Below are 23,281 nucleotides of genomic sequence, written 5' to 3'. Positions count from 1 at the left end.
GAAGCTGATTTCTGACTGGGAGCGCTACACACAGCAAGACGGGAATACAGACTAGTGTGGCTATCATCCCTGGAATTCAGGTGGATTTCGGGTGTAGGGTAAAAGAGCCCACAGGATAAGCATCTGTGTGGAATGATTAGATGAAGCTGGGGATATGCTCTCCAGAGGGCAGTCTCCCGAATCCTTTACTCTGACACCCCAGTGGTGGAGAAATGCATCATAGTACTCAAGAGGAACCCATTGTATGACTCCTGGGATCAGTTTGAGAGGCCAACAGACTAGAGCTGAACTGCAAGTTATCATGAGCCCTTAGCAATCAAAACACCCTGAAACACGCATCAGCAGCGAGCTAGGCAGCATAGGAATGCCAGCCTCTCTCACGAGAGCAGATGGGACTTTTCATTCCTCCTCCCAGGCCACCGAGAGCAGACAATTTACCTGTCAGGGCCCATTCCCAATATGGCCTTTGTCTCAAGGTTTGCTTTGTGAAGAATCTGCTTGCGTGGTTCATGAGCCAGGCTGTCCAGGATGAATAGACACTGCAAAGAAAAGAAGTGGATTTCACCCTAAACTGAGAGAAACATTTTCTTTTCAGGTTGACTATTAGACTTCAAATTGTCCTGAGAGGCTTGAAGGTGCGTGCTTCTAGATCACACCAGCACTATAAGAGGCCAGCAGAGAGCTCCTCTAAAGCACAGTTAACTCCTTCAAGCCAAGAGTGATCTTGACTGCTTGAGGCCGAGATTTACAGCTTACAGTAGAACCATGCTTTCCTTCTAGCCCACCATTCTCATTCCCAAGCAAGTAAATGGGTTTCAAAGACCAAGAAACAAATCCTTCTCAGAATGGTCAAGTCAGGATGGTGTTATTGTCACCGGCCTACAGGAGCACAACAACCTGCAGGGACAAAACTCCCTGGGGAACGGTATCTTAGGGCACTAGTTCCAGTTGTCGAAAATCAGAAAATTAAATAGCCTTCGTAAATGGCCACAAAGTATCTGACTAGATTCAATGATTCATTTATGCAATCCATTCATTTATTTATTCATTTATTGTTTATTCATTCAACAAATACTTATTGAGCATCTACATGCCATTCACTAAGTGCTTGGGATACATCAATGAACATAATAAACAACCAGCATAAACATTCATTTCACAGTATGGTGAAAGTGCTAAGTACTATGGAAGAAAGAAAAAGTAGAATAAGACAAGATACTGTGATTAGGAGGATAGGCTGCAATGTTAAATAGAGTTAAGTGAGAAGGTTAAATCGTGACTAAGAAAAAATATGACTGCACGTTAACTAATATCTCTCTTTCGAATGTGAGATTTGATTTGGAATTACAATGAGATTCACAACTACAGTAGAGATATGTACGTGCTGGGCACTGTGGATAATGTGGTCTGAGACTCATGAGTTAACCCTTTATAGTGGATAGTGACTGTTCCCCCACCATCCATCCATCCTTCTCCTGCTAATTTCCCCCAATTTTACATTAATATCCATACCTCTGCCATGCAGCCCATATGCTTTGGAAGAGACTGACCCCACTGTAACCCAGGAATGGAACATGTGCCTCAGGCTAAAAGCCAATCAACATTATCCTATGTCCCGCCCACTCATGGGTGGCCCTTGACCCAAACAGAGCAATAGAGCTGAAGAAGCTACTTGATAGGGAACCCTGGAAAGATGTCCCCATTTTCTTGCTCTTGTAGGCTAATGTAATCTGGGTAACTGCTTTAGGCATTTGAAGCAGCTGGCCCTTGGACTATGTTAGCACACAGAGGTCAGAGTCAAGAAAATCCTAGAGAAACAGACCCAGAACCCAGATCAAACTATGCCTCTGGATCCTTTGTTGACATGAGCCAATGAATCCACTTTCTTATATAGACCAATCAAAGTTAAGTTTTTGTTATTTTCAACCCAAATTATCTTGAACCAAACAAAAAAAGGCTGTGGACAATACCCACCTTGTAACCTCATGTGAAATGTCTTATTCCAGTAATCCCACCCTAAATTTAACCTCTCTTTGTTAAAGCCACAATTTACGGACAAAATCAACAATTTTATTGTGAGTCACAGAGAAACAAGTTCTTAAATCAGTAAAAGAAATACTTCGAGAAAACTAAAAATAGTAGAACACGTTGAATTAGAAATGAAAGGTGCAGATGTTAAGGCAGGCTCGGGAGGATCAATTCTAAGGTAGTTTAGGGAAAGGAAATGACAGACACTCTCAACCTCCAGCAGAGTAAATTGTTTCTTGATTCCCTCTTAATGAAAATATTGCACATTCTCTTTTTTTTCTGCAATATAGTCAATGGATTTTCTTGCCCTCTTTTCTTGCTTTTACTTTTTGCATAGATTCGGTATTTTTGTTTTTAATAAAAATGGAGGTGTTTCTGAGAATTTCTATTGCAACAGCAGGGCTTGAACTTTAGGTCAGCTGAAAGGAAGAGTGTGTGCTGTTTCCATGGAAACCATAGCAGTATAATGTCAGGTACTAAGAGGCATCAGGAATGAAGGGATAAAATCCCTGCATCATTTAATAAACACATCCTACTTACCGTTATTTAACCATAGTCTGCATATGTATGCTCTATCTCTTAATAGCCACTTTTCATAAATTTCCTCTGACCACATCTAACCTTTCTAAATTGGTCCTGATTATGCTGCTAAGTAAATAAAGATGAAAAGAATGCCCTCCATTAGAGTATTATAAATGCCTTATTATTCTGAAAACTCATTAGACATATATATATATTTTTTTTAATTAGAAAACAATATATGGAGACTCAATAATAAGGGTTAACTTAAACCCACAAAGACAAACAGGTAAATTAATACAGGGTTTACATTTTGTCCTTACTTCCTCATCTTATATTACAGGCCTCATTCTGGGTTATTTGCAGTAGAAAAAAATATAAATAGCTTTTACCTAAACCCTCTTTCCTACTGATGTCTCTCCCCTCAAGTTCATGTTTCAAAAGTATGGTGTCTAGGGGAGCAAGAAAACCACCTCCAAGCCTACCAGTCTCTCAGGCAGCAAGGGATGTAGCCAAATGCTGATCAGCCCTGCAGGAGGGAGATTAGTGATCAGCCTTCACAGAGGCAGCCCTGCGAAGAAAGAGTCTGTTAACACTTCTTTGTACCTTCCTGATCGCAGCTCTCCCCACATCCCCCCAACCAAGTGGTCAGTTCCCAACTCTTTCCTCAAGGTCTTGCCTCTGCACATCTATTAGTCATCAAGAAGGAAGGATGAGGGAAGGGAGGAAGGAAGCAAGGGAGGTGGAGGAGAAGGAAGAAAGGGAAGAAAAGGAAGGGGGAGGGAAGAAGGGAGGCTGGACAGGTCCATAAATCAACTTGAGGGAAGCGGGATTAAGGGCTTTTCAACTCGGTCAAGGACTCTGTAAGGAACATTGGTTGGGAGGAATGATTTGTGTGTAGTACTATACACAATCCCTTTATTTGTCTCCCAAACTCAGTTAAGGAGAATTGTGCCAAGTTCCAAACAAACGGCCAGTGACTGGAACTCAGTGAGCAAGGCGTCTTTGTACTGTGGCCTAAGAAGTCAGAAACACTAAAGAGAAAAGGAGCTGTTTCTCCCTTCAGTAGGTGATAATTGGAATAGAAAGTAGTAAACCCGTGGTAGTCAGTGGCTTTGCAAAGCCATTCAGGATTAATAGCCACAGCCAGAGGGCTGAGGGCCTTGTGACAACCAGTGGACCACAGAAGGAGGAGCTAGAGGGAGCTAGAGGTACACCAGAGCAGGAGCAGAAGTGGGAGGAAGCTCCCTGGCAATGATGATCACTGGATCCTATGAGAACTCCCCAGGGATGCATGAACCAGAAAAGGGATTCATGGAGCTGAGGACCAGCAGGTCCATGATTAAGGAATAGGAGCCAGAGACTATGGATTCCCTTTTCTTAAGTGTATCCCTCCTGTTGGATTCAACTGTAACCCAGAAAAAAACAGTAGGCCCATCACTAAATCATCAACAAATCCAAGGGAACCAAAAGGATTGTGCTCCTGAGGAGCACAATCCTGCCCCCAGGAGGTCACAGTTAAGATGCTAACAGGGAAATTTCTTGCCTGATCTAGTCATCACTATCACCACACACACACACACACACACACACACACACACACACACACACACACACACATACACACACACCCCACTTGTTTGATTTCACCCAGCCCTAAGAAAACCAGAAAATGGAGTCCCAGGAGCATTAAATAACTTGCTCAAGATCATAGTGTGACAGAATTAATAAAGCATGTGTTTATAGGAATAAGGATGGAGATGGGTGAAAACAGGACTCACTCAATTTTTTCCTAGTCCACAGATAATGTGAGTTAGCTAGAGATGAGGCAGGGAAGTCACAGCCAAAGGAAAAAATACTTCTCTTTCTTCGTTCTCTCTTTTGCCATGGACTGAATCATGTCCCCCTGCCCCAAATTCATATGTTGAAAGCCTAACTCCCAATGGGATGCTATTTGGAGGTGGGCCTTTGAAAGGTAATTAGATTTAGATGAGGCCATGAGGATGGGGCCTTTCTGAAGGGATTAGTGCCCTTATAAGAAGACACACCAGAGAGCTTGCTCTCTCCCTCCACCATATGAGGACATAGGGGGAAGATGGCTATCTGCGAGCTAGGAAGAGGGCTTTTATCAGGGAACCAAATCTGTTGGCACTTTGATCTTGGGCTTCCCAGCCTCCAGAACTATGAAAAATAAATGTCTATTGCTTAGTCACCCAGTCTATGCTATTTTGTTATAGCAGGCTGAGCTCACTAAGATAGATTTGGGCACCAAGAAGTGGAATGATGCTGTAACAAACACCTAAACATGTGGAAGCAGCTTTGGGACTGGGTAATAGGTAAGGGCTGGAAGAGTTTTAAGGTACGTGCTAGAATATGGACAATTAAGGGCGATTTTGGTGATATCTCGGATGGAAATGAGGAACGTGCTATTGGTAACTGGAAGAAAGGTGGCCCTAGTTATAAAGTGGCAAAGAACTTGGTTGAACTATGTTCTAGTGTTTTATGGAAAGTAGAACTTAAAAGCAATGAAACTGGCTATCTAGTTGAGATTTCTAAGCAGTGTTGAAGGAAGCTTGGAGCCTCCTGACTGCTTATAGTAAAATGTGAGAAAAGAGAAATGAATTGAAGAAGGAAGTATTAAGCAAAAAGCAACCAGAACTTAAAGATTTGGAAAATTCTTGGCCTGACCATATTACAAAAAATGAGAAAGCGTGTTCAGATGAGAATAGTGAAAGTGTGGCTCAATAAAGAGAAGATAGGATTATACCAGCAAAGACACTGCCAATTTTGAACTTAGGGAGAGAGAGAAAGTGGGACAGAATGAAGGAAGACCGCTAGACACAGATTTTACAGGATGGGACCATAAAGCTATTCAGCTGCAACTTAGCACTATTCCTTAAGGAATGGAAGACAGACCCTAAAAGCCGTTCAGAGATCATCATGTTGCTTCTCCTGCCAGAGGCCCAGGGGGCAGGGCTGGTTCCTCCTGGGTTTCAATGGATAGAGCCACCTCTCCTGTTTCTGAGGCCAGGATTCCTTCACCAGTGCCTCAAAGGTGGTACCCCACCAAGCCAAAGGGCAGAGCCACCCCGCAGAGCTGTGGAAGTGAAGTTGCTACCGCAGTCAACCTGGAAGGGGATCTATCAACCAAAAGATTATTCTCAAAGCTTTAAGATCCAGTGGAATTCACCTTGCTAGATTTTGAACTTGCTAGGGAGCCATCACCCTTTTCTTCTTCCCAACCTCTCCCTCTTGGAATGGAAATATCTATTTTATGCCTGTTTCACCGTTGCATTTTGGAAGCACATAACTTGCCTGACTTCTTAGGTTCATAAATGGGGAGGAATTTTGCCTCAGGATGAATCATCCCACAAGTCTTACCCATATCTGTTCTAGAAGACACCTTGGACTTTTGACTATAGAGTTGATGCTGGATGCTGGGATGAAATGAATGTATTTTGCATGAAAGAAGGACATGAATTTTGGGGGGTCAGGGGCAGAATTCTATGGACTGAATTATTACAAATTAAGACATCTACCATTCTACCTCCAAGACTCCCTTAGCCAATTCACACCCACATCCTAGAGTTTGCTCAGAACTAAACCGGTCTATCACTTCAAGACTCCAGCAGGAATTCTGTTGGTGACAGTAGGATCTTCAATTTCTCTAAAGGAGTATTTTCAACTGCAAATTTGTCCATTCACCTCTGAACCCTTGTTTCATATTGAAATCAATGGAGGTTCATTGTAATAAGATCTTATATTTAGTCATGATCATGATATTTATTTTTACAACTCAGCTTTTTCCCAATATATAAAATATCCTGGATCATAGATTATTTTATAGATTTTTCAAAGGAAAGATTTTTCAAAGTAAAGATGAAAAAAACTGTTTTAAAAGAAATCTTATCTAAGTACAACCTTAATGGAATTTGCACTTCTGACCTTTGAAATATGAATCCAAATTTGACCTACCTGACTACACTATTATTTCTTATTCTCCATATGCCTGTCTACCCACTGAAATCAGTTCTCAGATTGCTCTTTCAGAGGGTTCTCCAAGGTCAACAAAACCTAGGATTACAAATAAAAAATTAATTTAAGAAGTCAAATAACAAGTATCACTAGGATCAGGTCAGAGTCCTCCTTCAGCGGTCTGGTCTATATGTGGGGCAATTAGCATGCAAAATAGCCTCTGTTAATAGCCAACTAAACTATTAATTCAGTTGTGTGTGTGAGAGAGAGACAGAGAGAGACAGAGAGATGGAGCATTTAGATTGAAAGAGAAAGATTTCAATTTACCTAAAAATTGCACTATCAATAAGGCACTCTTTAGAAGATGGCATTTGCAAGGCTGTAAGTGTAGAAAGAATAGGCATACAGAGAACAGAAAATCAGGATGCTGCAGACTTTTATTTCTCATTGAACAGTACAAATTCTGTACTGTTTTTGGTTGTGGCTGGCCTCTCTCACCTCAGTAATCAGCCTTCCTTCAAAAGGAACAATTTAACCTTATTTTCACTGCTCTGTAAGACATTTCTACCACAGAAAAATTCCAAAATTAAAACTTAAACAAAGACTTGGTCAAGCAAGAAGAAAGTCTTTAAGAAGAAGAAAAAAACTCACTGCTAATGGCTGGAAGGCACTGCCCTACAGTGGCTCCTACCCCTGACTGTGTGCTGGAGCTCCTGCTTCTCCAACCACAACTCACCTCATTTTCAGTTAAGGTTGTGTCCTTATTCTTATTTCATATCTTTACTAATGAAAACTAAAATGACAAGTGAGTCTTACGCTTCTTTATTTTAATTTTTATTTTATATTGGAGCATAACTGATTACCAATGTTTTGTTAGTTTCAGGTATACAGCAAAGTGATTCAGTTATGCATATACATGTATCTATTCTTTTTCAAATTCTTTTCCCATTTAGGTTATTACAGAGTATTGAGCGGAGATTCTTGTGCTATACAGTAGGTCCTTGTTGGTTATCTATTTTAAATATAGCAGTGTGTACATGTCAATGTACAAATTCTATTCCAATCTATCCCTCCCCGAGTCTTACGTTTCTTGAATCAGCTTAGGCATTCCCTTACAAACATGTTTTTAAATAGGTGAAGTAACTCAGAAAAGGCCATGTTTTCTATTTTTTTTTTTAATGATTATGTTGCTTAAAGATCCTCATTCAGTACATAATTGAAACCCAAATGTAAAGTTATTTTTATGACTTTTTTTTCATAAGAATGAGGCACAACTGAAAAAAGCTTACAAAAAAAGTGTAGGTACAGGGTGGGTAGGAGCAACGAAGGAGGTTTCCTTCGGCTTCCTCCAGACATAAGGCCACTGCAGAAACAAGCAGGTCACTGACATTGATCAAGGTCTCCAGCTGACCTTGATCATTGAATTGAGTTGAGCATCAGCCCACATTGTAGGAAACATCAGGGAAAAAGCACAAGTTTGCTATTAGGGTTTACCATTTGGTATTGAAGATTTGCAGTATCTTTAATCTTATGCCAATTTCATTTGCAATACTTTGAGTCAGCATCACAATTCTTACTAACCCTGTCTTTGAAATGTTCAACATTGTATTATTGGTTTTAATATCACTCGATTCTTTATTCGTATTTTTCTCATAATTCTAAATTAGTGATTTTTATTTAGAGAATAGTTAGCACAATGGTTTTGATTTTTTGTTTGTTTGTTTTTGTTATTCTGGCCACGCAGCTTGTGGGATCTTAGTTCCCCGACCAGGGATCGAACCCGGGCCCTTGGCAGTGAGGGCTAGGGGTCCTAACCACTGGACCGCCAGGGAATTCCCAGCATAATGGTTTTGAGATCAATCCCATCAGGCTTAGGATCCTAGCTCTGCCACATAGTTAGCTATGTGACCTTGGGAGTAATATTTCCCTCTCTAAGCTTAAGTTTATTTATCTGAAGAGATGGGTAATTTAAAAAAAAAACACTATGAGGTTTAAATCCATAACAAAGTAGGGAGCATCATTGCCCAGCAATTTCTCTTCCAAAGATGTCTCTCCTTCTGCCAGCTCTTTAAATGTTGGTGTTACCCAAGCTTCAATCTAAGACCCTTTTTATTCCTCTATGTAGATTCCTCATGGTGATTATAACTTTATTTTGATCACTCAGTGTCCCTTCAAATGTTCCCTGTGGCACCAGTTTTTCCTCTGCCACTGGATGACTATTCCAGCTATTCACCTGTTACCCTTAGCTAACAAAAAGTCCCAAAGTCACTGAAATAGAAAAAACTCAGCAATATCTGTAATTAAAATACCCAATATTGTCTACTATGTGATGCTCCCAACTCAATTTAGAGTTGCAGTTTCTCACCTCTCTTAGCTGAGACTTGATGCAATTGTAATTGGAAAGCAAAAGGAGTCCATGGTCAGCCTTTTCTCTCTTCCCTCACCTGATGCTCTTATTCCTCCTCCCCTATCTTGCTACCCAGTCCTGGAGCAGGGGGAACAGAGAAGCATATAGAAAGCAGCAGAGCTCTCAACTGACTGGCACTGTGTGTTGGGATAAGTGACAGGCTCCCTGTTTAGAGTTTAGTTTAGGCAGATATTTAGAGTCCCCAACAGACTCCTGGAATTCAACACGTCCCACACCAAACTTATTACCTTGCCCCCAGCACATGCTCCTTTTAACTGCCTTGTGACACCAACCATCAACTGGGTAATATGATAAATCTAGATTCATTCTTGTCTTTTTTCTCTCCCTCACCTCATAGCAACTTAGTCACCACCTTCTATTTAATGTATTTCATTTACTGACAACCTCTCCAGTGTGTTCCCCTTCTGCAGCCTCACTACCACTGTCACATTCAGGCTCCTGGAATCTCTTCTCCAGGTTACCCTCATGGACCCACTTCTCAGACATCACAAAGATATCTCTTTTTATTTCACTCTAATATCTTTCTTTTTAGAAAGTGATCATAATATACTGACCGTGCCATGCTCCTGTTCAAAAAGCTGCCAGAACTCCCTCTGCCAAAAAGACCATCCAGCTTCATTTATCTGCCATGTAAGACTCCTCACTTTACATTCCTATCTATTTGCCCACCTCTTTGATCTCGTTGTAGCCTGATTCTCAAGAAACGTTCGAATAACCACTTTTTTTCAACCTTCCAGGATTGTTCTAGCCTCTTTGTATATGCTACTTTGTATCTTTGTATATGCTACTCTACTGCTTGGAATACTCTTCCCTTGCTTCTTTACTTGGAAAAATCTTATCATCTCCAAAAAGACTACTCTCACTTCCTCACCAAGCCATGTTAGTTTTTGCCTCTTCTTTGCTCCTACAGAACTTTCTTCATACTTCTCCAATAGAAACTAATTAGGTGTTACAACTTTCTGTTTATATCTTTCTCCTTCCTTAGATGGTGGGTTCTTGATTTGGGGAACAACAGAAAAATTCAAGAAAACTTGATAAATTAGTGAATGTAAGTATGAACTAAACATTTGGGAATTAAGGAAGCAGAGAAAATATATGAGCAGGTTGGTTGTTCTTTAAATATGAATTTTCTCCTAAGATAAACAGAATAAGACTTTGTTTAATCATGAGCTATTTTCTTATAGAAGGACTTTCTGTTCCCAATTCCTAATCAAAATTTTATTTTTAAATGCCTGTATTTATGATCCTTGGGGTGGAGGGTGGAGTGTTCTACATAGCTTTTTTTCCTGCTAATTTTTAGGAAAAGGAAGGAAGAATTGTACACATTGCTTTGCAAACAAATGTGCTAACTGTCACCCTGCAGTGTAAGACCCTGGAGGATGGAAACTATTTTGTTCACTCTGTACTCCACACAAAGCTCCTGGTTCATTGGAGATGCCCCCCCAAATTTTTTTTTTATAAATACAAGTAAATCATATGTCCCCAAGAATAAATTTATAAATACATTCATCTTCAAACTCGGAGCTTTGGGACATGTATAGGATAAAACCTAAGAATTAAGAAAAAAGTTTCTGAAAGAAATGGGTCTTAAGATAAACAGTGAAACAACATTCATTGGATGCACAGATCAGAATAGGTTAGCTATGAATGAGCAGGCTTTTTCTGTTTGCCAGGGGTTTCTTCCAAGAGCACATAGAGAAGAGTAGAGGAGGATGAGAGGGGTGGGAGTGATTGGGAGGGTAAGCAGTCTCATTTTCACACTGGAATATACAAAGCAGGAAGCGAAAAGGATGTCCCCCAGGGTACCAGAATTGATGGACAGCAGAGGCTGTCCCCAGGCATCATGATATCCCTATTCTTTGGATTTAACCATCATGCTTTGTAGAATATTTCCCCCCTAAATGATTTCCTCTAACTCCTCCATACATGTTAAATCCTCTAGCAATGTGGCATTCAAGAGGTTAAGTAGCCTTGGTTCCTCCCATAAGGGTATCCTGGCATTGCTCAGCTAATGTTCTACATTCTTCTAATGCGAATGACAACTGCGGAATTTCCCAATGCCCAAGAAGGAAAAGAATATCATCAAACATTCCAACATCTCCCAATTCTCCCTCCCGGCTCACTGTCTATATCTCTGTATAAATGGCCTCATTTTTAACAGAAGTATGACAAATACAACAATAGCATCATTTTATGGCAGCACTAAAGCACATTTTTAAAATGCATTTCATTTCAAAGCCACTCTAATTTAAGCCTTTTGGAGTCTTTATACTTCTTTCCAGAAGCAGCCTCTGTTTCTGTATGCCACCGCGAGAGCCGAGGAATGTGGATAGCATCTGCCAGGGACGAGATGCTGCCTCCCAAGTCTTTAGTGATTCATAGGCTGTAAATGTACTTGATTGTGCCCTGTGCATTTACACCAGGAATTCATAAATGGGCATTTGCAACTTTCAAATGGTTAGCAGTTAATATCACCCCATTTCTAATACAGTCACAAATGCCAACAGCACATTCTCTACCATATCAATTCTGTTAGGTACAATTCAGGTTTCTTTTCTTAGTGCTTCCTTTTATCTAGAATATAAGAAGTAAACACCATTTTCCCTACTTTTACTGTTCCCAAAATCAGTTTTAAATAAATCCTTGTGCATTGTGACAGCCTGGAAGGGTGGGATGGGGAGAGTGGGAGGGAGGGAGACGCAAGAGGGAAGACATATGGGATCATATGTATATGTATAGCTGATTCACTTTGTTATAAAGCAGAAACTAACACACCATTGTAAAGCAATTATACCCCAATAAAGATGTTTAAAAAAATAAAATAAAATAAAATAAATCCTTCAGTTACAAATGCATATTTTCAGACTATTTAAAATTACCCTGAAACACTTCTCATCTAATGGATATATTTACTTTGCAGAGCATTCAGCTTTACATCAATTTTGTATGTGATGTGGTCAAGCTGACAGCTCTGAGCAAAATGCTACACAGGAGTTGCTTACAGTTGTCCCTATGACCAAGTATCTACTACTCACAGCCTGAAGTATCATAAGGATTATAGCTCTAACTGCCAGTTTCTGTTTTTAAAATATCTCAGGGCAGAAGGACAAGCTGACCTAATCAGGAGGTCATTTGAATAGACTTTACAGTGCAAGGCACAGCTTATGCCTGGTTGACATTCTAACCCAGAGAATTTTTTTTCATCTCTGATTAATGGACTTGACATCCATTTTCCCACTGCTTTTGCTAAACATGTAGTTCAGGATTTATCGTTAAATACCACTGAGCTCATAGGAAACTAAACTCTCACGTCTGTGAAAATATTGTGCCAGAGGCCAGAGGTTCTCCAAAGAGTTTGGATCATACTTAGAAGTATAAAATGGTTCATGGTCTTGGTCCATTGGATATCACAATTTCTCCAATGTGAGATGCCTTTTGAATGGATAATGGATTGCATGAGTTAGTAACATGATACACCCACAGTTAGGTGATGAGATTTTAAATTAATCTTGAGTAGCAGAACAAGGAGGAAATAAGATGGAGGAAGAAGATATCCCTCTAGTTTCATAAATGGTTGACTTTTCTGTTTGCTCGGCTTCTACATGGCATCCCGTAGTCAAAAATGATAACAGTGTGAAAACCCGAAGCATCCTTCTATCATTTCACTGATTTAAATGATCTAGAATTTTGCTAGTATAGACATGAGACATATCCTCCTAGTTAATCTGCCACTATCAGAACATAATGTTAGACCATTAAAAGGTTCCCTACTCCTTTTAATTATTAAACAATCTTCTGGTGCACAGGCTACGGGCATCTGTCATTCATTTCTCTGAAGAGGACATATGATACAGCAACCAAGCCTTCATGGTTAAACTATCTGGGTGTGAAATCCTGCTCTACGTGACCCAAGGCAAGTTATTGTACTTAATCTCGGATTCCCACATGTAAAACTGGGATAATGATAATATTTTATCCATAGGGTTGTTGAAAATATTAAAAAGAACAACGCACGAAAGGGTCTAATATCTCTCAAGATATTAGCTAATATTTGTTATTAGCTAATAATAACAAATATTAGCTATTATTTTTAGCAGGTAAGTGAAATAGTTAATCGCTTTTAAAAAGTGAGAAACAGGGCTTCCCTGGTGGCGCAGTGGTTGAGAGTCTGCCTGCCAATGCAGGGGACGCGGGTTCGTGCCCCGGTCCTGGAGGATCCCACACGCCGCAGAGCAGCTGGGCCCGTGGGCCATGGCCGCTGGGCCTGTGCGTCCGGATCCTGTGCTCCACGATGGGAGAGGCCCGCATACCACAAAAAAAAAAAAAAGAAAAAAAAAGAAAAGTGAGAAATATATTTCTGTTCACAAGCCACATGAACTAAACATGATTTACCAAATCTGTCCCCTAATATAAACAACAAATGACTGTGTGACATGCATATAAAAACAAATTCCCAATGAGTTGAGAAAAATGGCAATCCTCACAACCTTGGTAAGATGAAAGTGACAATTTCAACAGTTTTGCTCATTTGCTATATTGTATAATTGGAGTCGATGTCCTGGGTGAAGCCTAAATACTGGTTCACAGTGACAGCAAGGAAGAACAATGGAACAATCCATGAAGCTGAGTTCAGGTGATCGTTTTATTATGAAAGGAAATCAACTGTTACTAAATTAAACCACCATGTGTGAGTTACAGGTGTCACCACATGAATGTGTTGACTGACTGGGTCTCTGCTGTGAAATGAAACATGCAAAATTTAAGTATACTTTTGGAACAATATACGCATTTTCATTTACTTGTGAATTTTAATGCTTTTGTGAAAGCATAACATCTTACTTAGAGCATGTAAATGATTAGTTTCAAAATGAGACATGTAAACGCAGTGTGAGTTCATTCATCGTTCATCATTCCTGCCTGCTGCAAACATTAGCCCTGTGACCAGGTTCTGGCTGCAGCATCCATAACATGCACACCACATCCGTCCTTCCCTCTTCTCCCGTCCTGGGCTAAGAGAGTCCAGAACGGACATGTTAGCAATTCCTAATGGAGGCTCTAATTCCTACTTAGAAGCAAACAGTAAGAAATTAAATCAATTCAATCTAAAAACATACAGTGGCAATGACATTTCACTTGGGATGCTGTTTAAACAGTTAACTCTGAGTGAACTCTTCCTGTTCTTTGATTGGGAAGCGTTTCAGACCTTAATTACTGTGTTCTGTGAGTCTGTGACAGATCGTCCCTTTTTCACAGGCTTCTTGCCAGGATAAAGCAGCCTTTTTTTTTTTTTCTTTTAAGAAGACTACACTTAATTAGAGCTAGAGTAATTAACTCTTTGTGGGTTTGATCTCATTTCACCATTAAATTTTGATTCTGGCTGGAATTGTCTGCTTCTATTGTCTTTATAGAAATTCTTAAAATGTAAACAACTTTGAGCAAAATGTATCAAAGGTAAAAGTTTAAGATTTCTTTTTGAGTGTAGTAAACAAAATTGTAAAAATTTTAAAAAGCAAATGGGAACAATTTCCACAGCAGTAATAGAAACAGAGAAGAGGTCAGAGTGGAGCACAAGCATTCCCTGACAACCTCCTGACCAGAGGCAATTCATCCGCCTTCCCCAAGTTTGTTTCTCCATGCGTACAAAGAAATTGGTAACACCTAACTCACAGGATTGCTGTGACCGTGCCTGGCACATATCAGGTGCTCAATAATTGTGAACCAATTTTTCCTGTCCTCCCCATGTTCAATAATAAAACAGAGCACTCTGCATTTTAATTCTTTGACTCTACTGTGTAATACACAGTAGAATGGCTGTCATTCTGACGAGCTTTCAAACCAGAAGCACCCCACCACCATCCTGTTCCTCAGAGAGTGTCCTTTTGGGTGACACTGTCTGTTCATAGATCTAAGAAGAAGAGATGACAGACCTGACTTAAAACAGGTAAGTCTGGGATATGAAAGGTTATACTGAATGATAGAGAATGCTGGGAGTTGCAGAGGAAAAGAATTTCACTCTTCATTAGTGATACCCAAATAAAAATTGATCACATTAGGCTCACCATGACAAAGAATAATTCAATCACTAGCATCTTTTAAGATAAAATATAAAGTTCCTTCTAAAAAGTAATTTCGAAAAAGGTGAGAAAAATTCATCTAACTAAAGATGGCTCTATTGCTGTCTCTATTATTTCTAGAAAAATAACTTTATGGATTTTGTAAAACTAAATGATGCATGTTCATTATAAGAAAAGGAAAAGTCAAGCAATAGGAAAAGAACAATGAAAAAGTGGAAAACAATTATCAGAAGCCTACCACCCCCAAAAGCCATGGTTAACAACTAGAGATCACTGTTTCAGGCATTTCTTTCCTCATACATAGAGTAAATTTGATTACACTTTAATTAACTGAATAAGAAGTCAAAAAAATCTCACAAGCTAATTAAAAGCATTAGGAAAAATGCTGGGAGGTCGGAGTTACTATATATAATAAACTAAATGTTTTAATTTTAGGTGGAATCTACTTATTGATTCCCTGCTATAACAAAGCATGAAACTGACACACTTAGACTTTCTCCCCTTCTGATTATTTTATTTTGTATACTGTTAAGGTTTATAACATTTACATTTCATTAACTGTGGCAGATTTTAAATTTTATTTATATATTTGATGGATTAGATGCTCATCACTCATATTTTTATTGTATTTTCATCATTTCAAATTTTTTGATTTATGTCTAGGTGGGTTGAATTATGCCATCCAGTTAAATTTAGATTATTTGTTTTGTAAATTCTGTATTCCTAAAGTTCTTGAACACAGATATGTTTGCTTGTTAGGTTTCAGGGACAACTTGCCTATGTGAAAATTACTGGGGTACATATTCCCCAAGAATGCAGCAGATACTGTTTTCTAGCATTGAGGTACAGGGAGGAATCTAATATCATCAACCTGATATTTTCCCCTTGGTACATGGTTTGAGTTTTGTCTTGATGTCCATTTACTTTTTTAAAACATTCATGTTCAGTAACTTCATTAGGATATATACTGGTATTGATTATTAATGTTTTCCTGGTATATGAGACCAGTTGACATGCTGATGTAAATCTTTATATTACGAAGAATTTTAAAATCTTATTTCTGTATAATTATTTCTGGAGTCAAAATTAATGCTGTAATCACATGTGAGGCCAAGAGAATGTGAGACAGTGCACAAGGGTGCCTGATATACCATGCAAATGCTAGCCAAAGAAAGCTAACATAATGAAGCTAACACCAGCCAAAGTAGGTTTAAAGTAAGAAGGATTATTAAGGATAAAGAGGAACATGTTATATGTTAAAAAAGGTCAGTCCCCAAGGAAAATAATATAATTCTATAGTTGTACGTATTTAATAACATAGTCTCAAAAATCCAAACAAAAACTAACAGAATGAAAAGAGATAGATAGATCCATAATCAGAGTAGATTTTAACAAACCTCTTTCAATATTTGATTGAACAAGTAGATATTAACATATCATAGAGACACAGAAGATTTGAACAACCTGACTAACAAACTAAACCTGTTTGACATACATAGAACACTGCTCACAATAACTAAAAAATGAACATCTTTTTAATGCAAAATGAACATTTTCCAAAATTGACATAATGCTTGGCTATAAAGCACATCTCAACACATTTCAAAGGACTGAAATCAAAGAGAATATGTACTCTGACTACATTGGAAGCAATCTAGAAATAAGAAAAATATAACTAGAAAATTCTCAAATACTTGGAAATTAAGCAATGTACTTCTAAATGACCCATGGGTGAAAGAAGAAGTTAGAAAGTAAATTAGAGAATATTTTTAACTGAGTGAGACAAATAGATCAAAATGTGTGATTTGTAGCAGAAGCAGTGCTTAGACAGATATGTTAGTGTTAAAATGCATATATATCAGAGAATAAATAAAGACTAAAATACTATGTGATTAAGTATTGCTTTTCAAAAACCAGCAAGTTAAATGCAGAGAAATTAGAAGAAAGGAAATATTAAAGACAAGAACAAGAAAAATAATGAAATTAGAAAAGTCACACATAATAGAGTAAATCAACAAAGTGAAAATTTTATCCTGTGAAAAAAGTTAAAATTAATAAATTTCTAGCAAGATGCATCAAGATAAAAAAGAGGGAGAGAAGGCAAGCATTACCAAATTCAGGAATGAAAAGAGGGCATCACTACAGATAATATGAACATTTTAAAAAGAAAATATTATAAGCAAATTTATGCAAATAAATTTGAAAATTTAGAAGAGATTTTTTCTTTAAAAAAATACAGGTTATCAAAGTCAAAATAAGAAAAAATAGAAAATCTGAACAATCTTATATCTACTAACCAAATTGAATTCTTTAATTAAAAAAATATTATCAGAAAGAAAACTCCAGGCCCATATGGCTTCACTGGTAAATTCCACCATTTAATAAACAAATAACAGTAATCTATATCTGCTTTATGAGAGAATGAAAAAAGAGGGACCACATCTCAAAGTGATTTTAATTTGGTCAGCAAAACCTTGTTACCAAAACTGACAAGGACCTTACAAGAAAGGAAAATTATGTGAACTTCTATTAAGAACATAGATGCAAAACCCTAAACGAACTCAACAAAACACTCATATCCATAATATATCAGTAACCTCTACAAATCAAAAATACAGACCCAATAGAAATATGGGCAAAGGACTGGAAGGCACATGTATCAATTTCCCACTGCAGTTGTAACAAATTACCACAAAGTTAGTGGATAAAAACAATATAAATTTATTATCTATAGTTTAGAAGTGGAAATGGGTCTTACTGTGCTACAATCAAGGTGTTAGCAGGGCTGCACCCTTTCTGGAGGTTCTAGGACAAAATCTGTTTTCTTACCTTTTCCAGCTTCTAAAGGCTGCCAGCATTCCTTGGCCCATGGTCCCATTCTTCCATCTTTAAAGCCAGCAACACTGAGCGAGTCTTTCTCACACTGCCATCTCTGGTTCTCTCTTCCAATTCCCTCTTCCACTCTTAAGGACTGTGATTACACTGGGTTTACCTAGGTAATCTAGGATAATCTCCTTGTTTTAAGGTCAGCTGATTAGCAACCTTAATTCTATCTGCAGCTTTAATTCTCCTTTGCCATGTAACCTAACATATTCACAGGTTCTAGGAATTAGGACATAGATATCTTTGGGGAGACATTTTTCTACCTACTATAAAACACATCACAAAAGAAGATGTAGAAGTAGCCAATAAAAATATGAAAAAAATATACAACCTCATTAATCACTAGGGAAATGTAAACTAAGATCACAGGGATATACCACTATACCCCTCCAGAATGGTTAACATTAAAAAGTCTGGTAAGATTGTAGAACAATCAGAATTCTCATATACTGCTGGTGAGATTTTTTAATTAGTGCCACTGTTACTGCACTCAGGTCCAGCTACTCACCGCATGACAGGCCAATAAGTCACGTGACAAGGTGCTGAGGCAAGGAAAACCAGCTGACCAAGACGATGGTGGACTAGTGTCCTTAAAAACCAACTTAAGGGCTTCCCTGGTGGCGCAGTGGTTGAGAGTCCGCCTGCCGATGCAGGGGACACGGGTTTGTGCCCCGGTCCGGGAAGATCCCACATGCCGCAAAGCGGCTGGGCCCGTGAGCCATGGCCGCTGAGCCTGCGCGTCCGGAGCCTGTGCTCCGCAACGGGAGAGGCCACAACAGTGAGAGGCCCGCGTACCGCAAAAAAAAAAAAAAAAACATCTTAACATCTCAGGTCAGGCAAAGGGCTTTCTTAAAGGCAGTGTAAGGGAGGGGGCTACAGGGGCCATGAGAAGCTTGTGTACAGTTCTCAGATTGGTGGGCATCAAGGTGAAGTTTTGAGCATCACCAACCTGGTTTCTGCCACTCTGGGATCTACATGCTTGCAGTCAGTTTTCATCTAGTGGGGGTCTGTTTCCTATAAAAAACAACTTAGGAACGTGTGTCAGAGCTTTATCTATATCTTTCAGGGAACTGGGAGTTAGGTGACTCTGCTACATGGCTGGTTAATAGTCTAAATTGTTACCAGTCCCCTGGCCCAACAGCCATTCTTTGTTCCTATATCTTCATGTTTCCTAATCATCAACCCTTGAGCCAATCTTTTGAGACTCAGGAGTGACCTGGGAGACTAAAGCAGAAGCCTTTTACTTCAAAGGACAGGGACACAGGGGCTTGTATGTGGTTTCACAACCGCTTTGGAAAACTAGCAGTATCTACTCAAGCGTAAAATTTTAATATTCTAACACCCAGCAATTTCATCACTAGGCCTATAGCCACGAGAAGTGTATACATATATGCGTCAAATGATGTATACACAAATATTCAAAGCAGCAGTAATTTTAACAGCCACAAACTAGAAACTACTGAAATGCCGACATAAAGTGGAATGAATAAGAAATAAATTGTGGCATTTCATACAATGGAGCATTACACAGCCTTAAAGATAGATGACCTCTACTACCATGGAACAATATGCGTGAATCTCATAAACAGAATGCTGAGTGAATGAAGCCAGACACAAAAAGGTACATATTATAGGATGCTATTGCCATTTATATAAAGTTCAAAAGCAGACAAGACTAATTTCTTATAATAGAAATCAGAATAGTGGTTACCTTTGGGCATAGCACACTTGAGAGACAGCAAGAATAAGGCTTTTGGGAGTACTCATTACGGCCTATTTTGTGAAAATACACTTCTAGTTTTTACAATTTTCTGTTTATGTTATATTTCAATTAAAATTTCAATTAAGCTATTGAAATAGTATATGTACTTTGTGTCAAAAAACTTGGGACCTTATTTAGCTTTCACGAATATATGAAAACAGACTCCCGGTTAAGGCAGGCTATAGTATGAAAACAAACCTCACAGTAGACGAATGCTTCCTGTCAGAAGAGCCAAATACCAAAAGGCAAGAGGTTAAAATAAATTAAAATGTATCCATTCTTGAATCAAATGAAAATGTTACAGACCTCAGAGACTATTCTTTCTTATATTTGGACTTCTTTAGTGACCTAAAAGTAGCCTTTTGAAAATAGTTAAGTAGGGCTTCCCTGGTGGTGCAGTGGTTGGGAGTCCGCCTGCCGATGCAGGGGACGCGGGTTCGTGCCCCAGTTTGGGAGGATCCCACATGCCGCGGAGCGGCTGGGCCCGTGAGCCGTGGCTGCTGAGCCTGTGCGTCCGGAGCCTGTGCTCTGCAACAGGAGAGGCCGCAGCAGTGAGAGGCCTGCGTACCGAAGAAAGTAGTTAAGTAACATTATATTCATCCTTTTGAAATGACAGTTTTTGTCTTTTTATGAGAAACTGCCATTTTCATCATCAAGAAGGTACACAACCTCCTTGACACAGTGATTCTCCAACAAAAACATTTCAATTCTCTTTTTTTTAAATAATGTGCTTGCCAAAAGCCCAGCCATGAGCTGAAGACAGAAAAAGAACAGCAGCAATGTGTGCCCACAGGGGAAAAAGAGAATGGAAATTTCAAACTCTAAAACCAGGAATCTAAAGCATTTTAATGAGAATCCCCATAATAACATGACTAAACCCATTTCCTGTTTGGGTTTTGGTTTTTAACTGTTTTTACAGCATCACACATGGATATAGATAACAATAATAGTAAATAATATTTCTTTTTATATGGTGCTTTATGTTTGTAAAAGACTTCCATATTCACAGGCTCTACTGGAAAATCAGGGTCATTTGAATGAGATCCACTATGGTTCAAATCCCAGTCAGGCCCTGTAGAAGTTATCTAACTTTGGACAAGTTTCTTAGTTGAGCTTCAGTTACCTCACGTGTACAGGGGAGTAAGAACTACCTGAAGTTTAAGTGAGGACAACAGGTAACGTATGTAAGTCCCTGGCACACTGTAAAACAGATAATAATGTGAAGTCTGCGGTACATAGTAGGCACTTGATAAATGGTAGCGCTTGCTATGATTGTCTCATTTGACTTTTATGACAACCTATGAAGGTGGAGACTGAGTGTTTGCTTACCTACCAAAATACCTACCCCATATTAGGCATTCAGTAAGAGTAATGAATTCATAAGTGAACAAAGAAAAGAAAGGAAGGAAGAATCCATTGTCCTAATTTTGTATGAGAAAATCAAGGCTCAGATTTATCTGCCGTCCCATTGCTACTAATTAGAAAAGTTGGGCTGCAAACCCAGTTTTTCTTACCCCAAGCCCAATGTTCATTCCTCTCTTCCAGCAGTGCTCATAACAATATTTACTTGCATTGCTCTGGATGTTGGCATTTATCTTCATTTTGTATGTGTGATTTGTTCTAAGTTAAGGAGTGTCTGGACTCGGCTCAGGAAGAAATTCGGTAAACAAGTTTCATGCTTAGGCTGATAGCATGTGATATTTTAAATATCCCTAAACCATGATAAAATGTGGAATCACTGAATTTATATAGTACGTATGTTTAATACAAAATAAAAATATCACCACAGAAAGTACTGAGCAAATAAATCCTCCCTGGGTTTTTTTCTTGAATCTATTGCCTTAGAAAATTAAACATAGCCAGATAAATGTCTTTCCTAAAGGCATTATAGTAATTCCAAAGTAGCATGTTAGGTCATTTAACTAAGGTTTAGAGAGCACCTTAAACCAGTTCACATCTGGGCCGTCTACGCCCCTTGCCTTTACTGATAGAAATGTGTTTACTGCGGCCAGCATGCTGGGAAAATTATGTGCCTGTCCATAGAATAATAAAATTGCATTTTAAAATGTCAATATGTTATCCAATATAGTATGTGCAGAATGGAAACGATCCAGAAGCATTGGGAAGCAAATGAGCTTTTGAGTGGGGAGAACTTTAAAAAGCAAGAATGAGGACAGGAAGAAAAAGAAAACTCTGGAAATAAAGCCAGTGAGATTAAGGACAGGGGCATCAGGACAGAACCCAGACTCAGGAAGCCACTGCCCTTCTCCAGGGGTTGAGGTTTGAAGGCCCCAGCCCAAGGAGCCCCATGTAGACTGCACGTCCCCAGGCTGCCTACAGGCAGGAACAGAGCTAAATGCTTGTCCCCCTACTGTAACTGGAGCAAAAGTGGACTGAGAAGCCTAGTAGGGGAGAAAACATTTCATTAGAGATAGGAATTGCACAGTGAAGATTCCAGAACAGCACGGTGCCCTGAAGAGCACCGAACTAGGAGATGTAGGTTCCACAGAGGGCCTCAGAGCAGAGGATTTGGCGCCAGTCATAGCACTTCCTGTGGATTTGCCATTACTAGCAATATTATTGTTCATGTCTTTTGTTCACAATTACATGTTAAATGATTATTGCTAGTATATAGGAAATCCATTGATTTCTTTATACTTACAACCAGTAATTTGACTGAATACTCTTAAGTGTTTCTTCCCAATGTTCTTAGGATGTATCCAAACTCCTTAACATTGTTTCAAAACTTTTACAGGCATACCTCAAAAATATTGCAGGCTCAGTTCCAGACCACCTCAACAAAGCAAATATCACAATTAAGCGAGTCACATAAAATTTTGGTTTCCCAGTGCATGTAAAAGTTATGTTTGCACTATAGTGTAGTCTGCTAAGTGTGCAATAGCATTATGTCTAAGAAAAACAATGTACATATCTTAATTTAAAAATACTGTATTGCTAAAACTGCTAACCATCATATGACAATTCAGGGTTGCCACAAACCTTCACTTTGTAAAAAAATAAATAAAATACAGTATTTTGAAGCACAATAAAACGAGGTATGCCTGTATTCTTTTGCCATACAGAAATGTTTTCAGGGCTTCCCTGGTGGTGCAGTGGTTGAGAATCTGCCTGCTAATGCAGGGGACAAGAGTTCGAGCCCTGGTCTGGGAGGATCCCACATGGCGTGGAGCAACTGGGCCCGTGAGCCACAACTACTGACCCTGCGCGTCTGGAGCCTGTGCTCCGCAACAAGAGAGGCCGCCATAGTGAGAGGCCCGTGCACCGCGATGAAGAGTGGCCCCCGCTTGCCACAACTAGAGAAAGCCCTCGCACAGAAACGAAGACCCAACACAGCAAAAATAAATAAATTAATTAATAAACTCCTACCCCCAACATCTTTTTAAAAAAAAATGTTTTCATGTCTTGAGATGAGGCACGTTCTTTCTTGCTTCTCGCTCTTTGCATGTCCTCTTTCCTATGCTTAGAATACTGCTACCTCTATCTTTTCTCCTAACTCCTAATAATGCTTTAGGTTTTATGTTAAATGTCATTTCTTCTGGAACATCTTTCTTATGTCCCCAGCCACCACCACCACTATCTCCAGAGACAAAA

The 23,281-nt window shown here is 39.1% G+C and overlaps 1 long non-coding RNA gene across 1 annotated transcript in view; it reads right to left on the bottom strand.

Moving 5' to 3' along the window:
* Positions 1-437: 437 nt before the first annotated feature.
* LOC112403627 (uncharacterized) overlaps positions 438-23,281 on the bottom strand; it is a 99,625-nt gene continuing 76,781 nt past the window's right edge. The window contains exon 3 of the long non-coding RNA XR_003003945.1: positions 438-539. This is a non-coding gene — a long non-coding RNA (uncharacterized LOC112403627). The remainder of the gene's footprint in view (positions 540-23,281) is intronic.

Source organism: Neophocaena asiaeorientalis, unplaced genomic scaffold (genome assembly GCF_003031525.2).
Source record: "Neophocaena asiaeorientalis asiaeorientalis breed wild unplaced genomic scaffold, Neophocaena_asiaeorientalis_V1.1 scaffold147, whole genome shotgun sequence".
NCBI lineage: Eukaryota > Metazoa > Chordata > Mammalia > Artiodactyla > Phocoenidae > Neophocaena > Neophocaena asiaeorientalis.
Note: the sequence above shows the minus strand (reverse complement) of the source record. Positions and strands in the feature narration are given on the sequence as shown.